Genomic DNA, 23,625 nt, shown 5'->3' with positions numbered 1-23,625 from the left:
CACCAAGGATATGGCGCACGTCTGATGCGTAATGCATGCCAGGTGATGTTCATCTAGCGAGCGGACATTCTTGTGGGGGACAAGCTCAACAGTAGGAATGTTGAGAGAACTGACCAGTCCGCTATCAATGAAGTTCTCGTCCGCCCCAGAGTCAATTAATGCTGTGGTAGGAGAAGCTTCCCCCGCCCAGGATATCGTACCTTCCACCTGAAGTCGGCCCGCCAAAGCGGATGACGCAGCCGGTGTGGTTGGAGCGGGCAGTGCCAGCAGCTGGCGAATATCCCTGGTGGAGGAAGAGCGTTGGCGTGCTGGGCGAACTGGACAGCGGGAAATTGTGTGTAGGACTCCCACAGTACAGGCACAGCCACAGGCGTGGACGGTGACTCCTCTCCGCTGACGAAAGGCGACTGGCTCCCAGTTGCATGGGGACGACACTCCCGACGTCATCAGACGGCGCTCCGCTGCTGGAGCAGGGAGGGAGGAGTGGTGCCGGAAGAGCCCCAGGAGGTGGGATTTGGAGCCGACGTGTGGGTCGGAGAGGCTCCGCCCTCCGCTGTGCGCTGCGCTCCCGCAGCCGGTTGTCGAGTCGAATGGATAGCGACAGAGAGCGGCTGGAATGACAAGGCGCTGCGCAGCGCATATCGGGCGAGCCTCAGCCAACAAGTGCAAGATGAGCTGGCCGCTCGGGATGAGACCCAGACGCTGAGGCTCGCCCGATACGCGTTTCGTAGCGCCTTGTCATTCCAGCAGCTCTCTGCCGCTATCCCGGTTAGCTCAGTTGGTCAGCGTGTGGTGCTCATAACGCCAAGGTCATGGGTTCGACCCCCCGTACTGGCCACTCTTCTTTATGTGCTCCAGGAACAACAAAAGGGCTACAACCCACTGGCCCCCATATCCAACATCACACCACCCACCCACCTGTGAAACACCCTCGACAAGGCCGCTGAAAGACAGAGGAGAGGTAAAGAAAACAGCATGTCAAAGCAGAGTGGCAACAAAAATCTCGGCCACCGAGACTGCAAGAAGCAGATCAATGGGGACAGTGGACCCCATTATCCTCTACCCAAAATTTAGACCTCCAATGTAGAGAATGCGGGCCGTGAAAGGACAACACCCCGGCCCTCATAACCAACAGTACTCCACCACAAGGTAAACAGCATGGCGGCAACAAATGCCCAGCCAAAGCGTCACAGACAGGATTCCAACCTGTGCGGGGAAACCCCATTGGATTTCGAGTCCAACGCCTTAACCTCTCGGCCACCGTGACTCCTTGGAAAAGACCAATGGGGGGCAGGTGACCCCATTGTCCTAGAACCAAATTTTTGCTGATGTCAAGGATCAGCTGGCAACATGTGCATGGGAGGAAGACACATGGTTTGTGTGAGGGGCTACACAAGTCTTTCCACTTCTAGTTAAAAGCCAGGCACCTCACATTGTTTCCATAAAGTACCAAGGGATTGTCCTGTTGCCCTTGTATTTTGTGGGCAAAAAGGAGGCGTTTGCAAGTGGACCTCAGACCCTATCACTGGTCACCTGAACAGGGACTTGAATCCCGGACACTCAGATCAAAAGTCTAATGTTCAGGTGACTGGCTCAAACTTTGTCCTGTCTGACCACTCTTTTGTCCAGAAGATATTTGGCTAATGTGGTCTGTTTTATTAAACCTGCAAATGTCCAAATACACAAGGGTATTGTCTTTGTAGGGAGCATTGTAGTACATGTGACATGTATACTACATATGACATCAGAAATGATGGGTCTTTATTCAACAGAAGAAGAACAACATTTCTTTTAAATAACAGCATAGGAGCTGCTGAAACACAGAGAAGGCACTGCTGGGATTTGAACCCAGGATCTCCTGTTTACTAGACATGTCTGTCAAAAAATCACAACAGTATACAGTGTCTTCTCTTAAGGGCCCCTGCTTACCAGTTGATGGGGTTTGACTTGATTCCTTTTAACATAAAAGCATTCCGTCGTCTCTTAATCTATAATCCTGGCTGGCGCTTTTGCAAAAGATAAGCAGAGCTTCTGTGTTTCACCAGACCTGTGCAGAAACAAACTGAAATCTGTGACTTGATCAACCTAACTTCTGATCAAATGTGTTAGACCATGGAAGCTGGAATGTGCTTTTGAAAAGTCATTGACACGCAGTTTGCCAATTGGGAACCACACAAGTGCTGTGCAAGAGTGGAGCGCAAACATGAATGAACAGTGACACTGGTGACATCCAGAGAACGTCCCCGGGTGGGCTCGAACCACCAGCCTCCCGGTTAACAGCCGAGCGCGCTGACCGATTGCGCCACAGAGACGCACACGCTGCCAACTTCTGTTCAGTTGAAGCCATACTAACGCATGCTATGCGTCCAGCATGCCCTTTGTTTTGGATGTGACTCGCACCTTCTGGTGTAACAATCGAGGCATTGCAAACCAGGACACCAGCTTTACTCTTTGATGAACGCAAAGTGTTTTTGGGTACAATCCAGGGGTCTTGTGCTCTCACGGAAATGGCTCTGTCCTTTTTCAACATGAGTTGAGACAAAATGTATTAAAATAGACAGACTGCATTGGTCACTCAATCAGAATTTCTCAGTTTGCCAATTTCAGACTGCGTGACAAAGAATCAAGTCAAACTCCATCGACAGGATGGACAGGGAACAACAAAGCAGGGAAGATAAGGGATAGGGAGGAGAGGGGAAAGATGCGACCGCCTTTGCTGAGAGCCAGAGAAGAAGCTCTCATCTCTGCAAGGTCAAGTACAGTATGCCAGAAGATTTTACCTTGTGAGTTGTCCTCATTCCATAAAGGCCTGGATAGCTCAGTTGGTAGAGCATCAGACTTTTAATCTGAGGGTCCAGGGTTCAAGTCCCTGTTCAGGCGGTGAAGGTAGGCCCCTTCCCTGAATAACTTGTTTAAGTAAACCTTTTCGACCAAGCACCTTTGCGATCTTCCAGGACTGTGGGTAAACGCCATTCTCAATAATTAAATTGAAGATACAGTGCGAGACAGGCACTTTGACCAGCTTAGCCACAGCGCCAGCTGTGCATCTGGCACCAACACAAAAAAACAGTTCGCCAATGGGGAAAAATGTTCATACAAGGGAGGGAGTCCAAAGTCCAACACGTGTGAATTGAGAGTCCCTGGGTGGGCTCGGTTATCAAACTCGCTCCCAAGGAAATGTTGGAACTTGGGAAAGCATTAAGAATGGCAAGAAGTAGGATTAAGAATCCTACTTCTTGCCAAAAGCCTACCCTATGGTAGAAGATAAGATATGCCTTTATTCGTCCCTCAGTGGGGAAATTTGCAAGGTCCCGCAAGTTCCGCAACAGCAGTGGGAGTACCTCAGTATGTTTACAGACCATGGACTCCTCCTAAATTTAGATACATAGCCTTATCCATGCCAAAACCACACAACAACCTTGACCAAATCCTGACTGACATAACTGACTTGGTACATAATCACCGTCTCAACGGAACTGAATTAGCCCAACTGTTGACATTGACCACAGGCTCCAAGTATGGTGCTTTTTGTACGGCCATTTAGCCAATTTGGCCAAAGGGGAATTCAGAACACCCTCGTGGCCCATTGCCATTTTTATGGTACCTGGCGACTTCAACCAGTGAACTCCACTGTACCGCTTATCCTCATCGACGGACTGTATTCCCCACCCTTTACCAGCATGGGGACATTCCAACCCAAGATGAGAACACACTGGACCAGGTACACAGCAACATGGTACGTGGCACAGACACAGCTTCACCCTACCCCCACTTTTAGCCCAGACTGAAAAAGCAGAGAACCCCCTTTGCAGCTGAAATTGCTCAGTTGGGAGAGCGTTGGATTGAATCTCTAAAGGTCCCTGGTTCAATCCCAGTTTTCAGCACAATTGCTGTTTACATCGTGAGTTGGCAAATAGTTTGTAAAGGGGTGACTTTGTTCTCTTGATTTCATCAACATCGATCACGACAACACAGCCAATGACATATTAAGACCAGACAAGTGCAGTTGGGAGGTGACATACAGAATCCTGATGCATATCATGTTACAATCAGACACAAACAGGATGTAGGACCCGACCTTGAGTTCGCGCAAATGTTCACAGCATTAGGTCTGCAAAGTGTTCAGCTGATGCACATTTACTGGAAAGGAAAATGGGCTTTTGTCACGGTAGCCATGCCGACACGAGCTAAAATGTTTCTCCCGCCAGGACAACACCCACATGAAATTCAAGCTTTGCTCGCAGACGAAAAAGAACCAGCTGGAATGAGCAATCTGCACCTCCAAGTCTAAGTTTATGGTTCTTGCCCAGAAAAGCATAGCTCACAGCCGTAATTGTATAGTGGTTCCTACTCTGTGTTGTGGCCGCAACAACCCCGGCCGATTCAGGGTCATGGCAGGTGTGTGTTGCTTTTGTAATTGTATTGTCTGAAAAGACAAGATTGTCTGTCCACTTGAAGTGTGGTGATGTAAGAGTACACTAGTTTTGACCACACCTGTTATTTTAGTAAACATTATTAGCATGCAATGAATGAAAGTATAAGGTACGATGTCGGAGATCAAGAACGCTTTAGTTGGCAAAAAAAAAGCCATAACATATCATTTCGACAATACGGGTATCAAACCCGCTAGTTCTTGCATGTAGAGCAAGAACTCTAGCCTTTGAGTTAAATCCCCCCGCTGCACAGGAAGGCTGCCACAATTTCTGCAACACCAAAACGCTAATTAAGATGTGTCATTTTGAGTCAACAAGACCATGTCCACGAAGGAGATGAGGTGACCGAGAGGTTAAGGTGATGGACTGCTAATCCATTGTGTTCTGCACGCATGGGTTCGAATCCCATCCTCATCGGACTATACTAATGCACCAGTTTTGACACCACCTGTGTTTTTAGGAAACATCATTAGAATGCAATTAATCCAAGCATCCGGTACGATGTGGGAGATTGAGAATGCTTTTTTGGCAAGAAAAAGGCATAATATACCATTTGGAGAATGCAGGCATCGATTCCACTTCATCTCACATGCGAAGTGAGCGCTCTACCATTTGTGGTCCTACAAGAATGGGATTTGTTTTTGTGTACTTCGAATGAAATGTTTTCCGCATGTTGCAGAATTTTCCACAGGAAAGAAATCTTTAAGATGTATCACCAAAAGAGCTGAACCGCCCAATGTGGGGCTCGAACCCACGACCCTGAGATTAAGAGTCTCATGCTCTCCCGACTGAGCTAACCTTCCATTTTTCTGCCACGATATCACTTTTTAATTTTTTTGAATTGATGTGGTCTTCTTGATGTTTGATCAATTCCACACCCAACCTGGTTTCTCAGGGAACAAAGGAGCGAGAGGTTCAGTCATAGCTGAGAACTTTGGAAGTGTCGTCATCTTAACCCTCCTGTTATGTTCATTTGCCAGGAACAGCCATGATGTTCCCGGGTCAGTTTGCATGTTTATTTATCTGAAAGATGTCCAACACCAAAAAAATCCCCACAAGCATTGTTAGTTATTCACGACTAACTCCATTACTAACTATTCTATCAATGTTTAGAGCAATGGTGTACCTTACCTCTCACAGGTAGTGGTTTAATTAATTTTAATTAATTAATTAATTAATTAATTGAATGAATCAGAGGCATCATGACCAGTCTGCATCAAAACATTATCTGAAATCCTGTGGCAGGTTTCTGGCATTGATTCTTAATTCAGTTGCCATCCCTGATAGATGGTAATGGTAATGGTAATCATGCCCGCGTGGCAGGCGAGTCTCTTTGCTTGTCTGACGTCTGTGTCGCATCCTGATTGGCTGGCAGCAAATGTCAACAACACGCGCGCGGCCCCCGCTTGGCAAGTGAGAATTCTACCACTGAACCACCAATGCCACGTGGGGACACACTGTAAGAGAAAAAAAAAATTCAACCGTCAAGTGGATGAGCCTCTGCAAAGTGGCGCTGAATGACAACACATCACAATGTCATACTCTTTGGATTCAAGCACCTTCTGGTGTAATGGGATCCACAACAATCATGTCAGCTGTGGATGCAACGTCAATTCGTTCTTGAAGGGCAAGTGACAAAAAGAAGTACATGGTTGACAAATCAGCTGCCAAAGTTTCACTGACCAAGCACCCAGGCACTGCTGGGATTTGAACCCAGGATCTCCTGTTTACTAGACAGGCACTTTGACCAGCTTAGCCACAGTGCCGGCAGTGCATCTGGCACCAACACAAAAACAGTTCGCCAATGGGGAAAAATGTTCATACAAGGGAGGGAGTCCAAAGTCCAACAAATGTGTGAATTGAGAGTCCCTGGGTGGGCTCGAACCACCAACCTCTCAGTTAACAGCCAAACGTGCTGACCAATTGCGCGACAGAGACTACAACAGCATGACTGCAGTCAGGTTTCACTAAGTGCTGTCCACCTTAACTCTCGGGTGGTCCGGTCTGTTACGTTTCAGGTGTCATTCTGAATACCGCCCTTTAGCAGGAGAAGAGCCTTTGTACTTTTTCAACATGAGCTCTAAAGAAAGGTACAAGCTAAGATATACTGCATTGGCCGGGAATCGGACCCGGGCCTCCCGCTTGGCAAGCGAGAATTCTACCACTGAACCACCAATGCCACATTGGGAAACACTGTCGGAGAACAACACTGTCGGAGAACAAATTAAATTGTCGAGTGGATGTGCCGCTGCAAAGTGGCGCTGAATGACAAAACATCACAATCACAACACACGCACGGGATGCCAGGGGAGGCCGAGTACTAACAGAGCTGAGCGAGAGGGCATAAGAAAAAAAATGGTGACCTTGTGGTGGTTAACCGACAGCACCAAGGATATGGCGCACGTCTGATGCGTAATGCATGCCAGGTGATGTTCATCTAGCGAGCGGACATTCTTGTGGGGGACAAGCTCAACAGTAGGAATGTTGAGAGAACTGACCAGTCCGCTATCAATGAAGTTCTCGTCCGCCCCAGAGTCAATTAATGCTGTGGTAGGAGAAGCTTCCCCCGCCCAGGATATCGTACCTTCCACCTGAAGTCGGCCCGCCAAAGCGGATGACGCAGCCGGTGTGGTTGGAGCGGGCAGTGCCAGCAGCTGGCGAATATCCCTGGTGGAGGAAGAGCGTTGGCGTGCTGGGCGAACTGGACAGCGGGAAATTGTGTGTAGGACTCCCACAGTACAGGCACAGCCACAGGCGTGGACGGTGACTCCTCTCCGCTGACGAAAGGCGACTGGCTCCCAGTTGCATGGGGACGACACTCCCGACGTCATCAGACGGCGCTCCGCTGCTGGAGCAGGGAGGGAGGAGTGGTGCCGGAAGAGCCCCAGGAGGTGGGATTTGGAGCCGACGTGTGGGTCGGAGAGGCTCCGCCCTCCGCTGTGCGCTGCGCTCCCGCAGCCGGTTGTCGAGTCGAATGGATAGCGACAGAGAGCGGCTGGAATGACAAGGCGCTGCGCAGCGCATATCGGGCGAGCCTCAGCCAACAAGTGCAAGATGAGCTGGCCGCTCGGGATGAGACCCAGACGCTGAGGCTCGCCCGATACGCGTTTCGTAGCGCCTTGTCATTCCAGCAGCTCTCTGCCGCTATCCCGGTTAGCTCAGTTGGTCAGCGTGTGGTGCTCATAACGCCAAGGTCATGGGTTCGACCCCCCGTACTGGCCACTCTTCTTTATGTGCTCCAGGAACAACAAAAGGGCTACAACCCACTGGCCCCCATATCCAACATCACACCACCCACCCACCTGTGAAACACCCTCGACAAGGCCGCTGAAAGACAGAGGAGAGGTAAAGAAAACAGCATGTCAAAGCAGAGTGGCAACAAAAATCTCGGCCACCGAGACTGCAAGAAGCAGATCAATGGGGACAGTGGACCCCATTATCCTCTACCCAAAATTTAGACCTCCAGTGTAGAGAATGCGGGCCGTGAAAGGACAACACCCCGGCCCTCATAACCAACAGTACTCCACCACAAGGTAAACAGCATGGCGGCAACAAATGCCCAGCCAAAGCGTCACAGACAGGATTCCAACCTGTGCGGGGAAACCCCATTGGATTTCGAGTCCAACGCCTTAACCTCTCGGCCACCGTGACTCCTTGGAAAAGACCAATGGGGGGCAGGTGACCCCATTGTCCTAGAACCAAATTTTTGCTGATGTCAAGGATCAGCTGGCAACATGTGCATGGGAGGAAGACACATGGTTTGTGTGAGGGGCTACACAAGTCTTTCCACTTCTAGTTAAAAGCCAGGCACCTCACATTGTTTCCATAAAGTACCAAGGGATTGTCCTGTTGCCCTTGTATTTTGTGGGCAAAAAGGAGGCGTTTGCAAGTGGACCTCAGACCCTATCACTGGTCACCTGAACAGGGACTTGAATCCCGGACACTCAGATCAAAAGTCTAATGTTCAGGTGACTGGCTCAAACTTTGTCCTGTCTGACCACTCTTTTGTCCAGAAGATATTTGGCTAATGTGGTCTGTTTTATTAAACCTGCAAATGTCCAAATACACAAGGGTATTGTCTTTGTAGGGAGCATTGTAGTACATGTGACATGTATACTACATTTGACATCAGAAATGATGGGTCTTTATTCAACAGAAGAAGAACAACATTTCTTTTAAATAACAGCATAGGAGCTGCTGAAACACAGAGAAGGCACTGCTGGGATTTGAACCCAGGATCTCCTGTTTACTAGACATGTCTGTCAAAAAATCACAACAGTATACAGTGTCTTCTCTTAAGGGCCCCTGCTTACCAGTTGATGGGGTTTGACTTGATTCCTTTTAACATAAAAGCATTCCGTCGTCTCTTAATCTATAATCCTGGCTGGCGCTTTTGCAAAAGATAAGCAGAGCTTCTGTGTTTCACCAGACCTGTGCAGAAACAAACTGAAATCTGTGACTTGATCAACTTAACTTCTGATCAAATGTGTTAGACCATGGAAGCTGGAATGTGCTTTTGAAAAGTCATTGACACGCAGTTTGCCAATTGGGAACCACACAAGTGCTGTGCAAGAGTGGAGCGCAAACATGAATGAACAGTGACACTGGTGACATCCAGAGAACGTCCCCGGGTGGGCTCGAACCACCAGCCTCCCGGTTAACAGCCGAGCGCGCTGACCGATTGCGCCACAGAGACGCACACGCTGCCAACTTCTGTTCAGTTGAAGCCATACTAACGCATGCTATGCGTCCAGCATGCCCTTTGTTTTGGATGTGACTCGCACCTTCTGGTGTAACAATCGAGGCATTGCAAACCAGGACACCAGCTTTACTCTTTGATGAACGCAAAGTGTTTTTGGGTACAATCCAGGGGTCTTGTGCTCTCACGGAAATGGCTCTGTCCTTTTTCAACATGAGTTGAGACAAAATGTATTAAAATAGACAGACTGCATTGGTCACTCAATCAGAATTTCTCAGTTTGCCAATTTCAGACTGCGTGACAAAGAATCAAGTCAAACTCCATCGACAGGATGGACAGGGAACAACAAAGCAGGGAAGATAAGGGATAGGGAGGAGAGGGGAAAGATGCGACCGCCTTTGCTGAGAGCCAGAGAAGAAGCTCTCATCTCTGCAAGGTCAAGTACAGTATGCCAGAAGATTTTACCTTGTGAGTTGTCCTCATTCCATAAAGGCCTGGATAGCTCAGTTGGTAGAGCATCAGACTTTTAATCTGAGGGTCCAGGGTTCAAGTCCCTGTTCAGGCGGTGAAGGTAGGCCCCTTCCCTGAATAACTTGTTTAAGTAAACCTTTTCGACCAAGCACCTTTGCGATCTTCCAGGACTGTGGGTAAACGCCATTCTCAATAATTAAATTGAAGATACAGTGCGAGACAGGCACTTTGACCAGCTTAGCCACAGCGCCAGCTGTGCATCTGGCACCAACACAAAAAAACAGTTCGCCAATGGGGAAAAATGTTCATACAAGGGAGGGAGTCCAAAGTCCAACACGTGTGAATTGAGAGTCCCTGGGTGGGCTCGGTTATCAAACTCGCTCCCAAGGAAATGTTGGAACTTGGGAAAGCATTAAGAATGGCAAGAAGTAGGATTAAGAATCCTACTTCTTGCCAAAAGCCTACCCTATGGTAGAAGATAAGATATGCCTTTATTCGTCCCTCAGTGGGGAAATTTGCAAGGTCCCGCAAGTTCCGCAACAGCAGTGGGAGTACCTCAGTATGTTTACAGACCATGGACTCCTCCTAAATTTAGATACATAGCCTTATCCATGCCAAAACCACACAACAACCTTGACCAAATCCTGACTGACATAACTGACTTGGTACATAATCACCGTCTCAACGGAACTGAATTAGCCCAACTGTTGACATTGACCACAGGCTCCAAGTATGGTGCTTTTTGTACGGCCATTTAGCCAATTTGGCCAAAGGGGAATTCAGAACACCCTCGTGGCCCATTGCCATTTTTATGGTACCTGGCGACTTCAACCAGTGAACTCCACTGTACCGCTTATCCTCATCGACGGACTGTATTCCCCACCCTTTACCAGCATGGGGACATTCCAACCCAAGATGAGAACACACTGGACCAGGTACACAGCAACATGGTACGTGGCACAGACACAGCTTCACCCTACCCCCACTTTTAGCCCAGACTGAAAAAGCAGAGAACCCCCTTTGCAGCTGAAATTGCTCAGTTGGGAGAGCGTTGGATTGAATCTCTAAAGGTCCCTGGTTCAATCCCAGTTTTCAGCACAATTGCTGTTTACATCGTGAGTTGGCAAATAGTTTGTAAAGGGGTGACTTTGTTCTCTTGATTTCATCAACATCGATCACGACAACACAGCCAATGACATATTAAGACCAGACAAGTGCAGTTGGGAGGTGACATACAGAATCCTGATGCATATCATGTTACAATCAGACACAAACAGGATGTAGGACCCGACCTTGAGTTCGCGCAAATGTTCACAGCATTAGGTCTGCAAAGTGTTCAGCTGATGCACATTTACTGGAAAGGAAAATGGGCTTTTGTCACGGTAGCCATGCCGACACGAGCTAAAATGTTTCTCCCGCCAGGACAACACCCACATGAAATTCAAGCTTTGCTCGCAGACGAAAAAGAACCAGCTGGAATGAGCAATCTGCACCTCCAAGTCTGAGTTTATGGTTCTTGCCCAGAAAAGCATAGCTCACAGCCGTAATTGTATAGTGGTTCCTACTCTGTGTTGTGGCCGCAACAACCCTGGCCGATTCAGGGTCATGGCAGGTGTGTGTTGCTTTTGTAATTGTATTGTCTGAAAAGACAAGATTGTCTGTCCACTTGAAGTGTGGTGATGTAAGAGTACACTAGTTTTGACCACACCTGTTATTTTAGTAAACATTATTAGCATGCAATGAATGAAAGTATAAGGTACGATGTCGGAGATCAAGAACGCTTTAGTTGGCAAAAAAAAAAGCCATAACATATCATTTCGACAATACGGGTATCAAACCCGCTAGTTCTTGCATGTAGAGCAAGAACTCTAGCCTTTGAGTTAAATCCCCCCGCTGCACAGGAAGGCTGCCACAATTTCTGCAACACCAAAACGCTAATTAAGATGTGTCATTTTGAGTCAACAAGACCATGTCCACGAAGGAGATGAGGTGACCGAGAGGTTAAGGTGATGGACTGCTAATCCATTGTGTTCTGCACGCATGGGTTCGAATCCCATCCTCATCGGACTATACTAATGCACCAGTTTTGACACCACCTGTGTTTTTAGGAAACATCATTAGAATGCAATTAATCCAAGCATCCGGTACGATGTGGGAGATTGAGAATGCTTTTTTGGCAAGAAAAAGGCATAATATACCATTTGGAGAATGCAGGCATCGATTCCACTTCATCTCACATGCGAAGTGAGCGCTCTACCATTTGTGGTCCTACAAGAATGGGATTTGTTTTTGTGTACTTCGAATGAAATGTTTTCCGCATGTTGCAGAATTTTCCACAGGAAAGAAATCTTTAAGATGTATCACCAAAAGAGCTGAACCGCCCAATGTGGGGCTCGAACCCACGACCCTGAGATTAAGAGTCTCATGCTCTCCCGACTGAGCTAACCGGCCATTTTTCTGCCACGATATCACTTTTTAATTTTTTTGAATTGATGTGGTCTTCTTGATGTTTGATCAATTCCACACCCAACCTGGTTTCTCAGGGAACAAAGGAGCGAGAGGTTCAGTCATAGCTGAGAACTTTGGAAGTGTCGTCATCTTAACCCTCCTGTTATGTTCATTTGCCAGGAACAGCCATGATGTTCCCGGGTCAGTTTGCATGTTTATTTATCTGAAAGATGTCCAACACCAAAAAAATCCCCACAAGCATTGTTAGTTATTCACGACTAACTCCATTACTAACTATTCTATCAATGTTTAGAGCAATGGTGTACCTTACCTCTCACAGGTAGTGGTTTAATTAATTTTAATTAATTAATTAATTAATTAATTGAATGAATCAGAGGCATCATGACCAGTCTGCATCAAAACATTATCTGAAATCCTGTGGCAGGTTTCTGGCATTGATTCTTAATTCAGTTGCCATCCCTGATAGATGGTAATGGTAATGGTAATCATGCCCGCGTGGCAGGCGAGTCTCTTTGCTTGTCTGACGTCTGTGTCGCATCCTGATTGGCTGGCAGCAAATGTCAACAACACGCGCGCGGCCCCCGCTTGGCAAGTGAGAATTCTACCACTGAACCACCAATGCCACGTGGGGACACACTGTAAGAGAAAAAAAAAATTCAACCGTCAAGTGGATGAGCCTCTGCAAAGTGGCGCTGAATGACAACACATCACAATGTCATACTCTTTGGATTCAAGCACCTTCTGGTGTAATGGGATCCACAACAATCATGTCAGCTGTGGATGCAACGTCAATTCGTTCTTGAAGGGCAAGTGACAAAAAGAAGTACATGGTTGACAAATCAGCTGCCAAAGTTTCACTGACCAAGCACCCAGGCACTGCTGGGATTTGAACCCAGGATCTCCTGTTTACTAGACAGGCACTTTGACCAGCTTAGCCACAGTGCCGGCAGTGCATCTGGCACCAACACAAAAACAGTTCGCCAATGGGGAAAAATGTTCATACAAGGGAGGGAGTCCAAAGTCCAACAAATGTGTGAATTGAGAGTCCCTGGGTGGGCTCGAACCACCAACCTCTCAGTTAACAGCCAAACGTGCTGACCAATTGCGCGACAGAGACTACAACAGCATGACTGCAGTCAGGTTTCACTAAGTGCTGTCCACCTTAACTCTCGGGTGGTCCGGTCTGTTACGTTTCAGGTGTCATTCTGAATACCGCCCTTTAGCAGGAGAAGAGCCTTTGTACTTTTTCAACATGAGCTCTAAAGAAAGGTACAAGCTAAGATATACTGCATTGGCCGGGAATCGGACCCGGGCCTCCCGCTTGGCAAGCGAGAATTCTACCACTGAACCACCAATGCCACATTGGGAAACACTGTCGGAGAACAACACTGTCGGAGAACAAATTAAATTGTCGAGTGGATGTGCCGCTGCAAAGTGGCGCTGAATGACAAAACATCACAATCACAACACACGCACGGGATGCCAGGGGAGGCCGAGTACTAACAGAGCTGAGCGAGAGGGCATAAGAAAAAAAATGGTGACCTTGTGGTGGTTAACCGACAGCACCAAGGATATGGCGCACGTCTGATGCGTAATGCATGCCAGGTGATGTTCATCTAGCGAGCGGACATTCTTGTGGGGGACAAGCTCAACAGTAGGAATGTTGAGAGAACTGACCAGTCCGCTATCAATGAAGTTCTCGTCCGCCCCAGAGTCAATTAATGCTGTGGTAGGAGAAGCTTCCCCCGCCCAGGATATCGTACCTTCCACCTGAAGTCGGCCCGCCAAAGCGGATGACGCAGCCGGTGTGGTTGGAGCGGGCAGTGCCAGCAGCTGGCGAATATCCCTGGTGGAGGAAGAGCGTTGGCGTGCTGGGCGAACTGGACAGCGGGAAATTGTGTGTAGGACTCCCACAGTACAGGCACAGCCACAGGCGTGGACGGTGACTCCTCTCCGCTGACGAAAGGCGACTGGCTCCCAGTTGCATGGGGACGACACTCCCGACGTCATCAGACGGCGCTCCGCTGCTGGAGCAGGGAGGGAGGAGTGGTGCCGGAAGAGCCCCAGGAGGTGGGATTTGGAGCCGACGTGTGGGTCGGAGAGGCTCCGCCCTCCGCTGTGCGCTGCGCTCCCGCAGCCGGTTGTCGAGTCGAATGGATAGCGACAGAGAGCGGCTGGAATGACAAGGCGCTGCGCAGCGCATATCGGGCGAGCCTCAGCCAACAAGTGCAAGATGAGCTGGCCGCTCGGGATGAGACCCAGACGCTGAGGCTCGCCCGATACGCGTTTCGTAGCGCCTTGTCATTCCAGCAGCTCTCTGCCGCTATCCCGGTTAGCTCAGTTGGTCAGCGTGTGGTGCTCATAACGCCAAGGTCATGGGTTCGACCCCCCGTACTGGCCACTCTTCTTTATGTGCTCCAGGAACAACAAAAGGGCTACAACCCACTGGCCCCCATATCCAACATCACACCACCCACCCACCTGTGAAACACCCTCGACAAGGCCGCTGAAAGACAGAGGAGAGGTAAAGAAAACAGCATGTCAAAGCAGAGTGGCAACAAAAATCTCGGCCACCGAGACTGCAAGAAGCAGATCAATGGGGACAGTGGACCCCATTATCCTCTACCCAAAATTTAGACCTCCAGTGTAGAGAATGCGGGCCGTGAAAGGACAACACCCCGGCCCTCATAACCAACAGTACTCCACCACAAGGTAAACAGCATGGCGGCAACAAATGCCCAGCCAAAGCGTCACAGACAGGATTCCAACCTGTGCGGGGAAACCCCATTGGATTTCGAGTCCAACGCCTTAACCTCTCGGCCACCGTGACTCCTTGGAAAAGACCAATGGGGGGCAGGTGACCCCATTGTCCTAGAACCAAATTTTTGCTGATGTCAAGGATCAGCTGGCAACATGTGCATGGGAGGAAGACACATGGTTTGTGTGAGGGGCTACACAAGTCTTTCCACTTCTAGTTAAAAGCCAGGCACCTCACATTGTTTCCATAAAGTACCAAGGGATTGTCCTGTTGCCCTTGTATTTTGTGGGCAAAAAGGAGGCGTTTGCAAGTGGACCTCAGACCCTATCACTGGTCACCTGAACAGGGACTTGAATCCCGGACACTCAGATCAAAAGTCTAATGTTCAGGTGACTGGCTCAAACTTTGTCCTGTCTGACCACTCTTTTGTCCAGAAGATATTTGGCTAATGTGGTCTGTTTTATTAAACCTGCAAATGTCCAAATACACAAGGGTATTGTCTTTGTAGGGAGCATTGTAGTACATGTGACATGTATACTACATTTGACATCAGAAATGATGGGTCTTTATTCAACAGAAGAAGAACAACATTTCTTTTAAATAACAGCATAGGAGCTGCTGAAACACAGAGAAGGCACTGCTGGGATTTGAACCCAGGATCTCCTGTTTACTAGACATGTCTGTCAAAAAATCACAACAGTATACAGTGTCTTCTCTTAAGGGCCCCTGCTTACCAGTTGATGGGGTTTGACTTGATTCCTTTTAACATAAAAGCATTCCGTCGTCTCTTAATCTATAATCCTGGCTGGCACTTTTGCAAAAGATAAGCAGAGCTTCTGTGTTTCACCAGACCTGTGCAGAAACAAACTGAAATCTGTGACTTGATCAACCTAACTTCTGATCAAATGTGTTAGACCATGGAAGCTGGAATGTGCTTTTGAAAAGTCATTGACACGCAGTTTGCCAATTGGGAACCACACAAGTGCTGTGCAAGAGTGGAGCGCAAACATGAATGAACAGTGACACTGGTGACATCCAGAGAACGTCCCCGGGTGGGCTCGAACCACCAGCCTCCCGGTTAACAGCCGAGCGCGCTGACCGATTGCGCCACAGAGACGCACACGCTGCCAACTTCTGTTCAGTTGAAGCCATACTAACGCATGCTATGCGTCCAGCATGCCCTTTGTTTTGGATGTGACTCGCACCTTCTGGTGTAACAATCGAGGCATTGCAAACCAGGACACCAGCTTTACTCTTTGATGAACGCAAAGTGTTTTTGGGTACAATCCAGGGGTCTTGTGCTCTCACGGAAATGGCTCTGTCCTTTTTCAACATGAGTTGAGACAAAATGTATTAAAATAGACAGACTGCATTGGTCACTCAATCAGAATTTCTCAGTTTGCCAATTTCAGACTGCGTGACAAAGAATCAAGTCAAACTCCATCGACAGGATGGACAGGGAACAACAAAGCAGGGAAGATAAGGGATAGGGAGGAGAGGGGAAAGATGCGACCGCCTTTGCTGAGAGCCAGAGAAGAAGCTCTCATCTCTGCAAGGTCAAGTACAGTATGCCAGAAGATTTTACCTTGTGAGTTGTCCTCATTCCATAAAGGCCTGGATAGCTCAGTTGGTAGAGCATCAGACTTTTAATCTGAGGGTCCAGGGTTCAAGTCCCTGTTCAGGCGGTGAAGGTAGGCCCCTTCCCTGAATAACTTGTTTAAGTAAACCTTTTCGACCAAGCACCTTTGCGATCTTCCAGGACTGTGGGTAAACGCCATTCTCAATAATTAAATTGAAGATACAGTGCGAGACAGGCACTTTGACCAGCTTAGCCACAGCGCCAGCTGTGCATCTGGCACCAACACAAAAAAACAGTTCGCCAATGGGGAAAAATGTTCATACAAGGGAGGGAGTCCAAAGTCCAACACGTGTGAATTGAGAGTCCCTGGGTGGGCTCGGTTATCAAACTCGCTCCCAAGGAAATGTTGGAACTTGGGAAAGCATTAAGAATGGCAAGAAGTAGGATTAAGAATCCTACTTCTTGCCAAAAGCCTACCCTATGGTAGAAGATAAGATATGCCTTTATTCGTCCCTCAGTGGGGAAATTTGCAAGGTCCCGCAAGTTCCGCAACAGCAGTGGGAGTACCTCAGTATGTTTACAGACCATGGACTCCTCCTAAATTTAGATACATAGCCTTATCCATGCCAAAACCACACAACAACCTTGACCAAATCCTGACTGACATAACTGACTTGGTACATAATCACCGTCTCAACGGAACTGAATTAGCCCAACTGTTGACATTGACCACAGGCTCCAAGTATGGTGCTTTTTGTACGGCCATTTAGCCAATTTGGCCAAAGGGGAATTCAGAACACCCTCGTGGCCCATTGCCATTTTTATGGTACCTGGCGACTTCAACCAGTGAACTCCACTGTACCGCTTATCCTCATCGACGGACTGTATTCCCCACCCTTTACCAGCATGGGGACATTCCAACCCAAGATGAGAACACACTGGACCAGGTACACAGCAACATGGTACGTGGCACAGACACAGCTTCACCCTACCCCCACTTTTAGCCCAGACTGAAAAAGCAGAGAACCCCCTTTGCAGCTGAAATTGCTCAGTTGGGAGAGCGTTGGATTGAATCTCTAAAGGTCCCTGGTTCAATCCCAGTTTTCAGCACAATTGCTGTTTACATCGTGAGTTGGCAAATAGTTTGTAAAGGGGTGACTTTGTTCTCTTGATTTCATCAACATCGATCACGACAACACAGCCAATGACATATTAAGACCAGACAAGTGCAGTTGGGAGGTGACATACAGAATCCTGATGCATATCATGTTACAATCAGACACAAACAGGATGTAGGACCCGACCTTGAGTTCGCGCAAATGTTCACAGCATTAGGTCTGCAAAGTGTTCAGCTGATGCACATTTACTGGAAAGGAAAATGGGCTTTTGTCACGGTAGCCATGCCGACACGAGCTAAAATGTTTCTCCCGCCAGGACAACACCCACATGAAATTCAAGCTTTGCTCGCAGACGAAAAAGAACCAGCTGGAATGAGCAATCTGCACCTCCAAGTCTGAGTTTATGGTTCTTGCCCAGAAAAGCATAGCTCACAGCCGTAATTGTATAGTGGTTCCTACTCTGTGTTGTGGCCGCAACAACCCTGGCCGATTCAGGGTCATGGCAGGTGTGTGTTGCTTTTGTAATTGTATTGTCTGAAAAGACAAGATTGTCTGTCCACTTGAAGTGTGGTGATGTAAGAGTACACTAGTTTTGACCACACCTGTTATTTTAGTAAACATTATTAGCATGCAATGAATGAAAGTATAAGGTACGATGTCGGAGATCAAGAACGCTTTAGTTGGCAAAAAAAAAAGCCATAACATATCATTTCGACAATACGGGTATCAAACCCGCTAGTTCTTGCATGTAGAGCAAGAACTCTAGCCTTTGAGTTAAATCCCCCCGCTGCACAGGAAGGCTGCCACAATTTCTGCAACACCAAAACGCTAATTAAGATGTGTCATTTTGAGTCAACAAGACCATGTCCACGAAGGAGATGAGGTGACCGAGAGGTTAAGGTGATGGACTGCTAATCCATTGTGTTCTGCACGCATGGGTTCGAATCCCATCCTCATCGGACTATACTAATGCACCAGTTTTGACACCACCTGTGTTTTTAGGAAACATCATTAGAATGCAATTAATCCAAGCATCCGGTACGATGTGGGAGATTGAGAATGCTTTTTTGGCAAGAAAAAGGCATAATATACCATTTGGAGAATGCAGGCATCGATTCCACTTCATCTCACATGCGAAGTGAGCGCTCTACCATTTGTGGTCCTACAAGAATGGGATTTGTTTTTGTGTACTTCGAATGAAATGTTTTCCGCATGTTGCAGAATTTTCCACAGGAAAGAAATCTTTAAGATGTATCACCAAAAGAGCTGAACCGCCCAATGTGGGGCTCGAACCCACGACCCTGAGACTAAGAGTCTCATGCTCTCCCGACTGAGCTAACCGGGCATTTTTCTGCCACGATATCACTTTTTAATTTTTTTGAATTGATGTGGTCTTCTTGATGTTTGATCAATTCCACACCCAACCTGGTTTCTCAGGGAACAAAGGAGCGAGAGGTTCAGTCATAGCTGAGAACTTTGGAAGTGTCGTCATCTTAACCCTCCTGTTATGTTCATTTGCCAGGAACAGCCATGATGTTCCCGGGTCAGTTTGCATGTTTATTTATCTGAAAGATGTCCAACACCAAAAAAATCCCCACAAGCATTGTTAGTTATTCACGACTAACTCCATTACTAACTATTCTATCAATGTTTAGAGCAATGGTGTACCTTACCTCTCACAGGTAGTGGTTTAATTAATTTTAATTAATTAATTAATTAATTAATTGAATGAATCAGAGGCATCATGACCAGTCTGCATCAAAACATTATCTGAAATCCTGTGGCAGGTTTCTGGCATTGATTCTTAATTCAGTTGCCATCCCTGATAGATGGTAATGGTAATGGTAATCATGCCCGCGTGGCAGGCGAGTCTCTTTGCTTGTCTGACGTCTGTGTCGCATCCTGATTGGCTGGCAGCAAATGTCAACAACACGCGCGCGGCCCCCGCTTGGCAAGTGAGAATTCTACCACTGAACCACCAATGCCACGTGGGGACACACTGTAAGAGAAAAAAAAAATTCAACCGTCAAGTGGATGAGCCTCTGCAAAGTGGCGCTGAATGACAACACATCACAATGTCATACTCTTTGGATTCAAGCACCTTCTGGTGTAATGGGATCCACAACAATCATGTCAGCTGTGGATGCAACGTCAATTCGTTCTTGAAGGGCAAGTGACAAAAAGAAGTACATGGTTGACAAATCAGCTGCCAAAGTTTCACTGACCAAGCACCCAGGCACTGCTGGGATTTGAACCCAGGATCTCCTGTTTACTAGACAGGCACTTTGACCAGCTTAGCCACAGTGCCGGCAGTGCATCTGGCACCAACACAAAAACAGTTCGCCAATGGGGAAAAATGTTCATACAAGGGAGGGAGTCCAAAGTCCAACAAATGTGTGAATTGAGAGTCCCTGGGTGGGCTCGAACCACCAACCTCTCAGTTAACAGCCAAACGTGCTGACCAATTGCGCGACAGAGACTACAACAGCATGACTGCAGTCAGGTTTCACTAAGTGCTGTCCACCTTAACTCTCGGGTGGTCCGGTCTGTTACGTTTCAGGTGTCATTCTGAATACCGCCCTTTAGCAGGAGAAGAGCCTTTGTACTTTTTCAACATGAGCTCTAAAGAAAGGTACAAGCTAAGATATACTGCATTGGCCGGGAATCGGACCCGGGCCTCCCGCTTGGCAAGCGAGAATTCTACCACTGAACCACCAATGCCACATTGGGAAACACTGTCGGAGAACAACACTGTCGGAGAACAAATTAAATTGTCGAGTGGATGTGCCGCTGCAAAGTGGCGCTGAATGACAAAACATCACAATCACAACACACGCACGGGATGCCAGGGGAGGCCGAGTACTAACAGAGCTGAGCGAGAGGGCATAAGAAAAAAAATGGTGACCTTGTGGTGGTTAACCGACAGCACCAAGGATATGGCGCACGTCTGATGCGTAATGCATGCCAGGTGATGTTCATCTAGCGAGCGGACATTCTTGTGGGGGACAAGCTCAACAGTAGGAATGTTGAGAGAACTGACCAGTCCGCTATCAATGAAGTTCTCGTCCGCCCCAGAGTCAATTAATGCTGTGGTAGGAGAAGCTTCCCCCGCCCAGGATATCGTACCTTCCACCTGAAGTCGGCCCGCCAAAGCGGATGACGCAGCCGGTGTGGTTGGAGCGGGCAGTGCCAGCAGCTGGCGAATATCCCTGGTGGAGGAAGAGCGTTGGCGTGCTGGGCGAACTGGACAGCGGGAAATTGTGTGTAGGACTCCCACAGTACAGGCACAGCCACAGGCGTGGACGGTGACTCCTCTCCGCTGACGAAAGGCGACTGGCTCCCAGTTGCATGGGGACGACACTCCCGACGTCATCAGACGGCGCTCCGCTGCTGGAGCAGGGAGGGAGGAGTGGTGCCGGAAGAGCCCCAGGAGGTGGGATTTGGAGCCGACGTGTGGGTCGGAGAGGCTCCGCCCTCCGCTGTGCGCTGCGCTCCCGCAGCCGGTTGTCGAGTCGAATGGATAGCGACAGAGAGCGGCTGGAATGACAAGGCGCTGCGCAGCGCATATCGGGCGAGCCTCAGCCAACAAGTGCAAGATGAGCTGGCCGCTCGGGATGAGACCCAGACGCTGAGGCTCGCCCGATACGCGTTTCGTAGCGCCTTGTCATTCCAGCAGCTCTCTGCCGCTATCCCGGTTAGCTCAGTTGGTCAGCGTGTGGTGCTCATAACGCCAAGGTCATGGGTTCGACCCCCCGTACTGGCCACTCTTCTTTATGTGCTCCAGGAACAACAAAAGGGCTACAACCCACTGGCCCCCATATCCAACATCACACCACCCACCCACCTGTGAAACACCCTCGACAAGGCCGCTGAAAGACAGAGGAGAGGTAAAGAAAACAGCATGTCAAAGCAGAGTGGCAACAAAAATCTCGGCCACCGAGACTGCAAGAAGCAGATCAATGGGGACAGTGGACCCCATTATCCTCTACCCAAAATTTAGACCTCCAGTGTAGAGAATGCGGGCCGTGAAAGGACAACACCCCGGCCCTCATAACCAACAGTACTCCACCACAAGGTAAACAGCATGGCGGCAACAAATGCCCAGCCAAAGCGTCACAGACAGGATTCCAACCTGTGCGGGGAAACCCCATTGGATTTCGAGTCCAACGCCTTAACCTCTCGGCCACCGTGACTCCTTGGAAAAGACCAATGGGGGGCAGGTGACCCCATTGTCCTAGAACCAAATTTTTGCTGATGTCAAGGATCAGCTGGCAACATGTGCATGGGAGGAAGACACATGGTTTGTGTGAGGGGCTACACAAGTCTTTCCACTTCTAGTTAAAAGCCAGGCACCTCACATTGTTTCCATAAAGTACCAAGGGATTGTCCTGTTGCCCTTGTATTTTGTGGGCAAAAAGGAGGCGTTTGCAAGTGGACCTCAGACCCTATCACTGGTCACCTGAACAGGGACTTGAATCCCGGACACTCAGATCAAAAGTCTAATGTTCAGGTGACTGGCTCAAACTTTGTCCTGTCTGACCACTCTTTTGTCCAGAAGATATTTGGCTAATGTGGTCTGTTTTATTAAACCTGCAAATGTCCAAATACACAAGGGTATTGTCTTTGTAGGGAGCATTGTAGTACATGTGACATGTATACTACATATGACATCAGAAATGATGGGTCTTTATTCAACAGAAGAAGAACAACATTTCTTTTAAATAACAGCATAGGAGCTGCTGAAACACAGAGAAGGCACTGCTGGGATTTGAACCCAGGATCTCCTGTTTACTAGACATGTCTGTCAAAAAATCACAACAGTATACAGTGTCTTCTCTTAAGGGCCCCTGCTTACCAGTTGATGGGGTTTGACTTGATTCCTTTTAACATAAAAGCATTCCGTCGTCTCTTAATCTATAATCCTGGCTGGCGCTTTTGCAAAAGATAAGCAGAGCTTCTGTGTTTCACCAGACCTGTGCAGAAACAAACTGAAATCTGTGACTTGATCAACCTAACTTCTGATCAAATGTGTTAGACCATGGAAGCTGGAATGTGCTTTTGAAAAGTCATTGACACGCAGTTTGCCAATTGGGAACCACACAAGTGCTGTGCAAGAGTGGAGCGCAAACATGAATGAACAGTGACACTGGTGACATCCAGAGAACGTCCCCGGGTGGGCTCGAACCACCAGCCTCCCGGTTAACAGCCGAGCGCGCTGACCGATTGCGCCACAGAGACGCACACGCTGCCAACTTCTGTTCAGTTGAAGCCATACTAACGCATGCTATGCGTCCAGCATGCCCTTTGTTTTGGATGTGACTCGCACCTTCTGGTGTAACAATCGAGGCATTGCAAACCAGGACACCAGCTTTACTCTTTGATGAACGCAAAGTGTTTTTGGGTACAATCCAGGGGTCTTGTGCTCTCACGGAAATGGCTCTGTCCTTTTTCAACATGAGTTGAGACAAAATGTATTAAAATAGACAGACTGCATTGGTCACTCAATCAGAATTTCTCAGTTTGCCAATTTCAGACTGCGTGACAAAGAATCAAGTCAAACTCCATCGACAGGATGGACAGGGAACAACAAAGCAGGGAAGATAAGGGATAGGGAGGAGAGGGGAAAGATGCGACCGCCTTTGCTGAGAGCCAGAGAAGAAGCTCTCATCTCTGCAAGGTCAAGTACAGTATGCCAGAAGATTTTACCTTGTGAGTTGTCCTCATTCCATAAAGGCCTGGATAGCTCAGTTGGTAGAGCATCAGACTTTTAATCTGAGGGTCCAGGGTTCAAGTCCCTGTTCAGGCGGTGAAGGTAGGCCCCTTCCCTGAATAACTTGTTTAAGTAAACCTTTTCGACCAAGCACCTTTGCGATCTTCCAGGACTGTGGGTAAACGCCATTCTCAATAATTAAATTGAAGATACAGTGCGAGACAGGCACTTTGACCAGCTTAGCCACAGCGCCAGCTGTGCATCTGGCACCAACACAAAAAAACAGTTCGCCAATGGGGAAAAATGTTCATACAAGGGAGGGAGTCCAAAGTCCAACACGTGTGAATTGAGAGTCCCTGGGTGGGCTCGGTTATCAAACTCGCTCCCA

The 23,625-nt window shown here is 48.2% G+C and overlaps 21 non-coding genes across 21 annotated transcripts; 7 read left to right on the top strand and 14 right to left on the bottom strand.

Annotated features, from left to right (window-relative positions):
• Window positions 1-1,185: 1,185 nt before the first annotated feature.
• trnas-cga (transfer RNA serine (anticodon CGA)) lies at window positions 1,186-1,267 on the bottom strand. Its single transcript has one exon. It is a non-coding gene; the product is annotated as a tRNA-Ser (tRNA).
• Window positions 1,268-2,238: 971 nt separating this feature from the next.
• trnan-guu (transfer RNA asparagine (anticodon GUU)) lies at window positions 2,239-2,312 on the bottom strand. Its single transcript has one exon. It is a non-coding gene; the product is annotated as a tRNA-Asn (tRNA).
• A 495-nt stretch (window positions 2,313-2,807) lies between these two features.
• trnak-uuu (transfer RNA lysine (anticodon UUU)) lies at window positions 2,808-2,880 on the top strand. The gene has a single exon. It is a non-coding gene; the product is annotated as a tRNA-Lys (tRNA).
• Window positions 2,881-4,768: 1,888 nt separating this feature from the next.
• trnas-gcu (transfer RNA serine (anticodon GCU)) lies at window positions 4,769-4,850 on the top strand. Its single transcript has one exon. It is a non-coding gene; the product is annotated as a tRNA-Ser (tRNA).
• Window positions 4,851-6,125: 1,275 nt separating this feature from the next.
• trnat-agu (transfer RNA threonine (anticodon AGU)) lies at window positions 6,126-6,199 on the bottom strand. The gene has a single exon. It is a non-coding gene; the product is annotated as a tRNA-Thr (tRNA).
• A 342-nt stretch (window positions 6,200-6,541) lies between these two features.
• Window positions 6,542-6,612, bottom strand: trnag-gcc (transfer RNA glycine (anticodon GCC)). The gene has a single exon. It is a non-coding gene; the product is annotated as a tRNA-Gly (tRNA).
• Window positions 6,613-8,002: 1,390 nt separating this feature from the next.
• trnas-cga (transfer RNA serine (anticodon CGA)) lies at window positions 8,003-8,084 on the bottom strand. The gene has a single exon. It is a non-coding gene; the product is annotated as a tRNA-Ser (tRNA).
• Window positions 8,085-9,055: 971 nt separating this feature from the next.
• trnan-guu (transfer RNA asparagine (anticodon GUU)) lies at window positions 9,056-9,129 on the bottom strand. The gene has a single exon. It is a non-coding gene; the product is annotated as a tRNA-Asn (tRNA).
• Window positions 9,130-9,624: 495 nt separating this feature from the next.
• On the top strand, window positions 9,625-9,697 carry trnak-uuu (transfer RNA lysine (anticodon UUU)). Its single transcript has one exon. It is a non-coding gene; the product is annotated as a tRNA-Lys (tRNA).
• A 1,889-nt stretch (window positions 9,698-11,586) lies between these two features.
• Window positions 11,587-11,668, top strand: trnas-gcu (transfer RNA serine (anticodon GCU)). The gene has a single exon. It is a non-coding gene; the product is annotated as a tRNA-Ser (tRNA).
• Window positions 11,669-12,943: 1,275 nt separating this feature from the next.
• trnat-agu (transfer RNA threonine (anticodon AGU)) lies at window positions 12,944-13,017 on the bottom strand. The gene has a single exon. It is a non-coding gene; the product is annotated as a tRNA-Thr (tRNA).
• A 342-nt stretch (window positions 13,018-13,359) lies between these two features.
• Window positions 13,360-13,430, bottom strand: trnag-gcc (transfer RNA glycine (anticodon GCC)). The gene has a single exon. It is a non-coding gene; the product is annotated as a tRNA-Gly (tRNA).
• Window positions 13,431-14,820: 1,390 nt separating this feature from the next.
• Window positions 14,821-14,902, bottom strand: trnas-cga (transfer RNA serine (anticodon CGA)). The gene has a single exon. It is a non-coding gene; the product is annotated as a tRNA-Ser (tRNA).
• Window positions 14,903-15,873: 971 nt separating this feature from the next.
• Window positions 15,874-15,947, bottom strand: trnan-guu (transfer RNA asparagine (anticodon GUU)). Its single transcript has one exon. It is a non-coding gene; the product is annotated as a tRNA-Asn (tRNA).
• Window positions 15,948-16,442: 495 nt separating this feature from the next.
• Window positions 16,443-16,515, top strand: trnak-uuu (transfer RNA lysine (anticodon UUU)). The gene has a single exon. It is a non-coding gene; the product is annotated as a tRNA-Lys (tRNA).
• A 1,889-nt stretch (window positions 16,516-18,404) lies between these two features.
• On the top strand, window positions 18,405-18,486 carry trnas-gcu (transfer RNA serine (anticodon GCU)). Its single transcript has one exon. It is a non-coding gene; the product is annotated as a tRNA-Ser (tRNA).
• A 1,275-nt stretch (window positions 18,487-19,761) lies between these two features.
• trnat-agu (transfer RNA threonine (anticodon AGU)) lies at window positions 19,762-19,835 on the bottom strand. Its single transcript has one exon. It is a non-coding gene; the product is annotated as a tRNA-Thr (tRNA).
• A 342-nt stretch (window positions 19,836-20,177) lies between these two features.
• Window positions 20,178-20,248, bottom strand: trnag-gcc (transfer RNA glycine (anticodon GCC)). Its single transcript has one exon. It is a non-coding gene; the product is annotated as a tRNA-Gly (tRNA).
• A 1,390-nt stretch (window positions 20,249-21,638) lies between these two features.
• Window positions 21,639-21,720, bottom strand: trnas-cga (transfer RNA serine (anticodon CGA)). The gene has a single exon. It is a non-coding gene; the product is annotated as a tRNA-Ser (tRNA).
• A 971-nt stretch (window positions 21,721-22,691) lies between these two features.
• trnan-guu (transfer RNA asparagine (anticodon GUU)) lies at window positions 22,692-22,765 on the bottom strand. The gene has a single exon. It is a non-coding gene; the product is annotated as a tRNA-Asn (tRNA).
• A 495-nt stretch (window positions 22,766-23,260) lies between these two features.
• Window positions 23,261-23,333, top strand: trnak-uuu (transfer RNA lysine (anticodon UUU)). The gene has a single exon. It is a non-coding gene; the product is annotated as a tRNA-Lys (tRNA).
• The last annotated feature ends 292 nt before the right edge of the window (window positions 23,334-23,625 follow it).

Source organism: Doryrhamphus excisus, unplaced genomic scaffold (genome assembly GCF_030265055.1).
Source record: "Doryrhamphus excisus isolate RoL2022-K1 unplaced genomic scaffold, RoL_Dexc_1.0 HiC_scaffold_25, whole genome shotgun sequence".
In the NCBI taxonomy this organism is placed as follows: domain Eukaryota; kingdom Metazoa; phylum Chordata; class Actinopteri; order Syngnathiformes; family Syngnathidae; genus Doryrhamphus; species Doryrhamphus excisus.
This window is presented reverse-complemented; position numbering and strand designations above follow the sequence as displayed.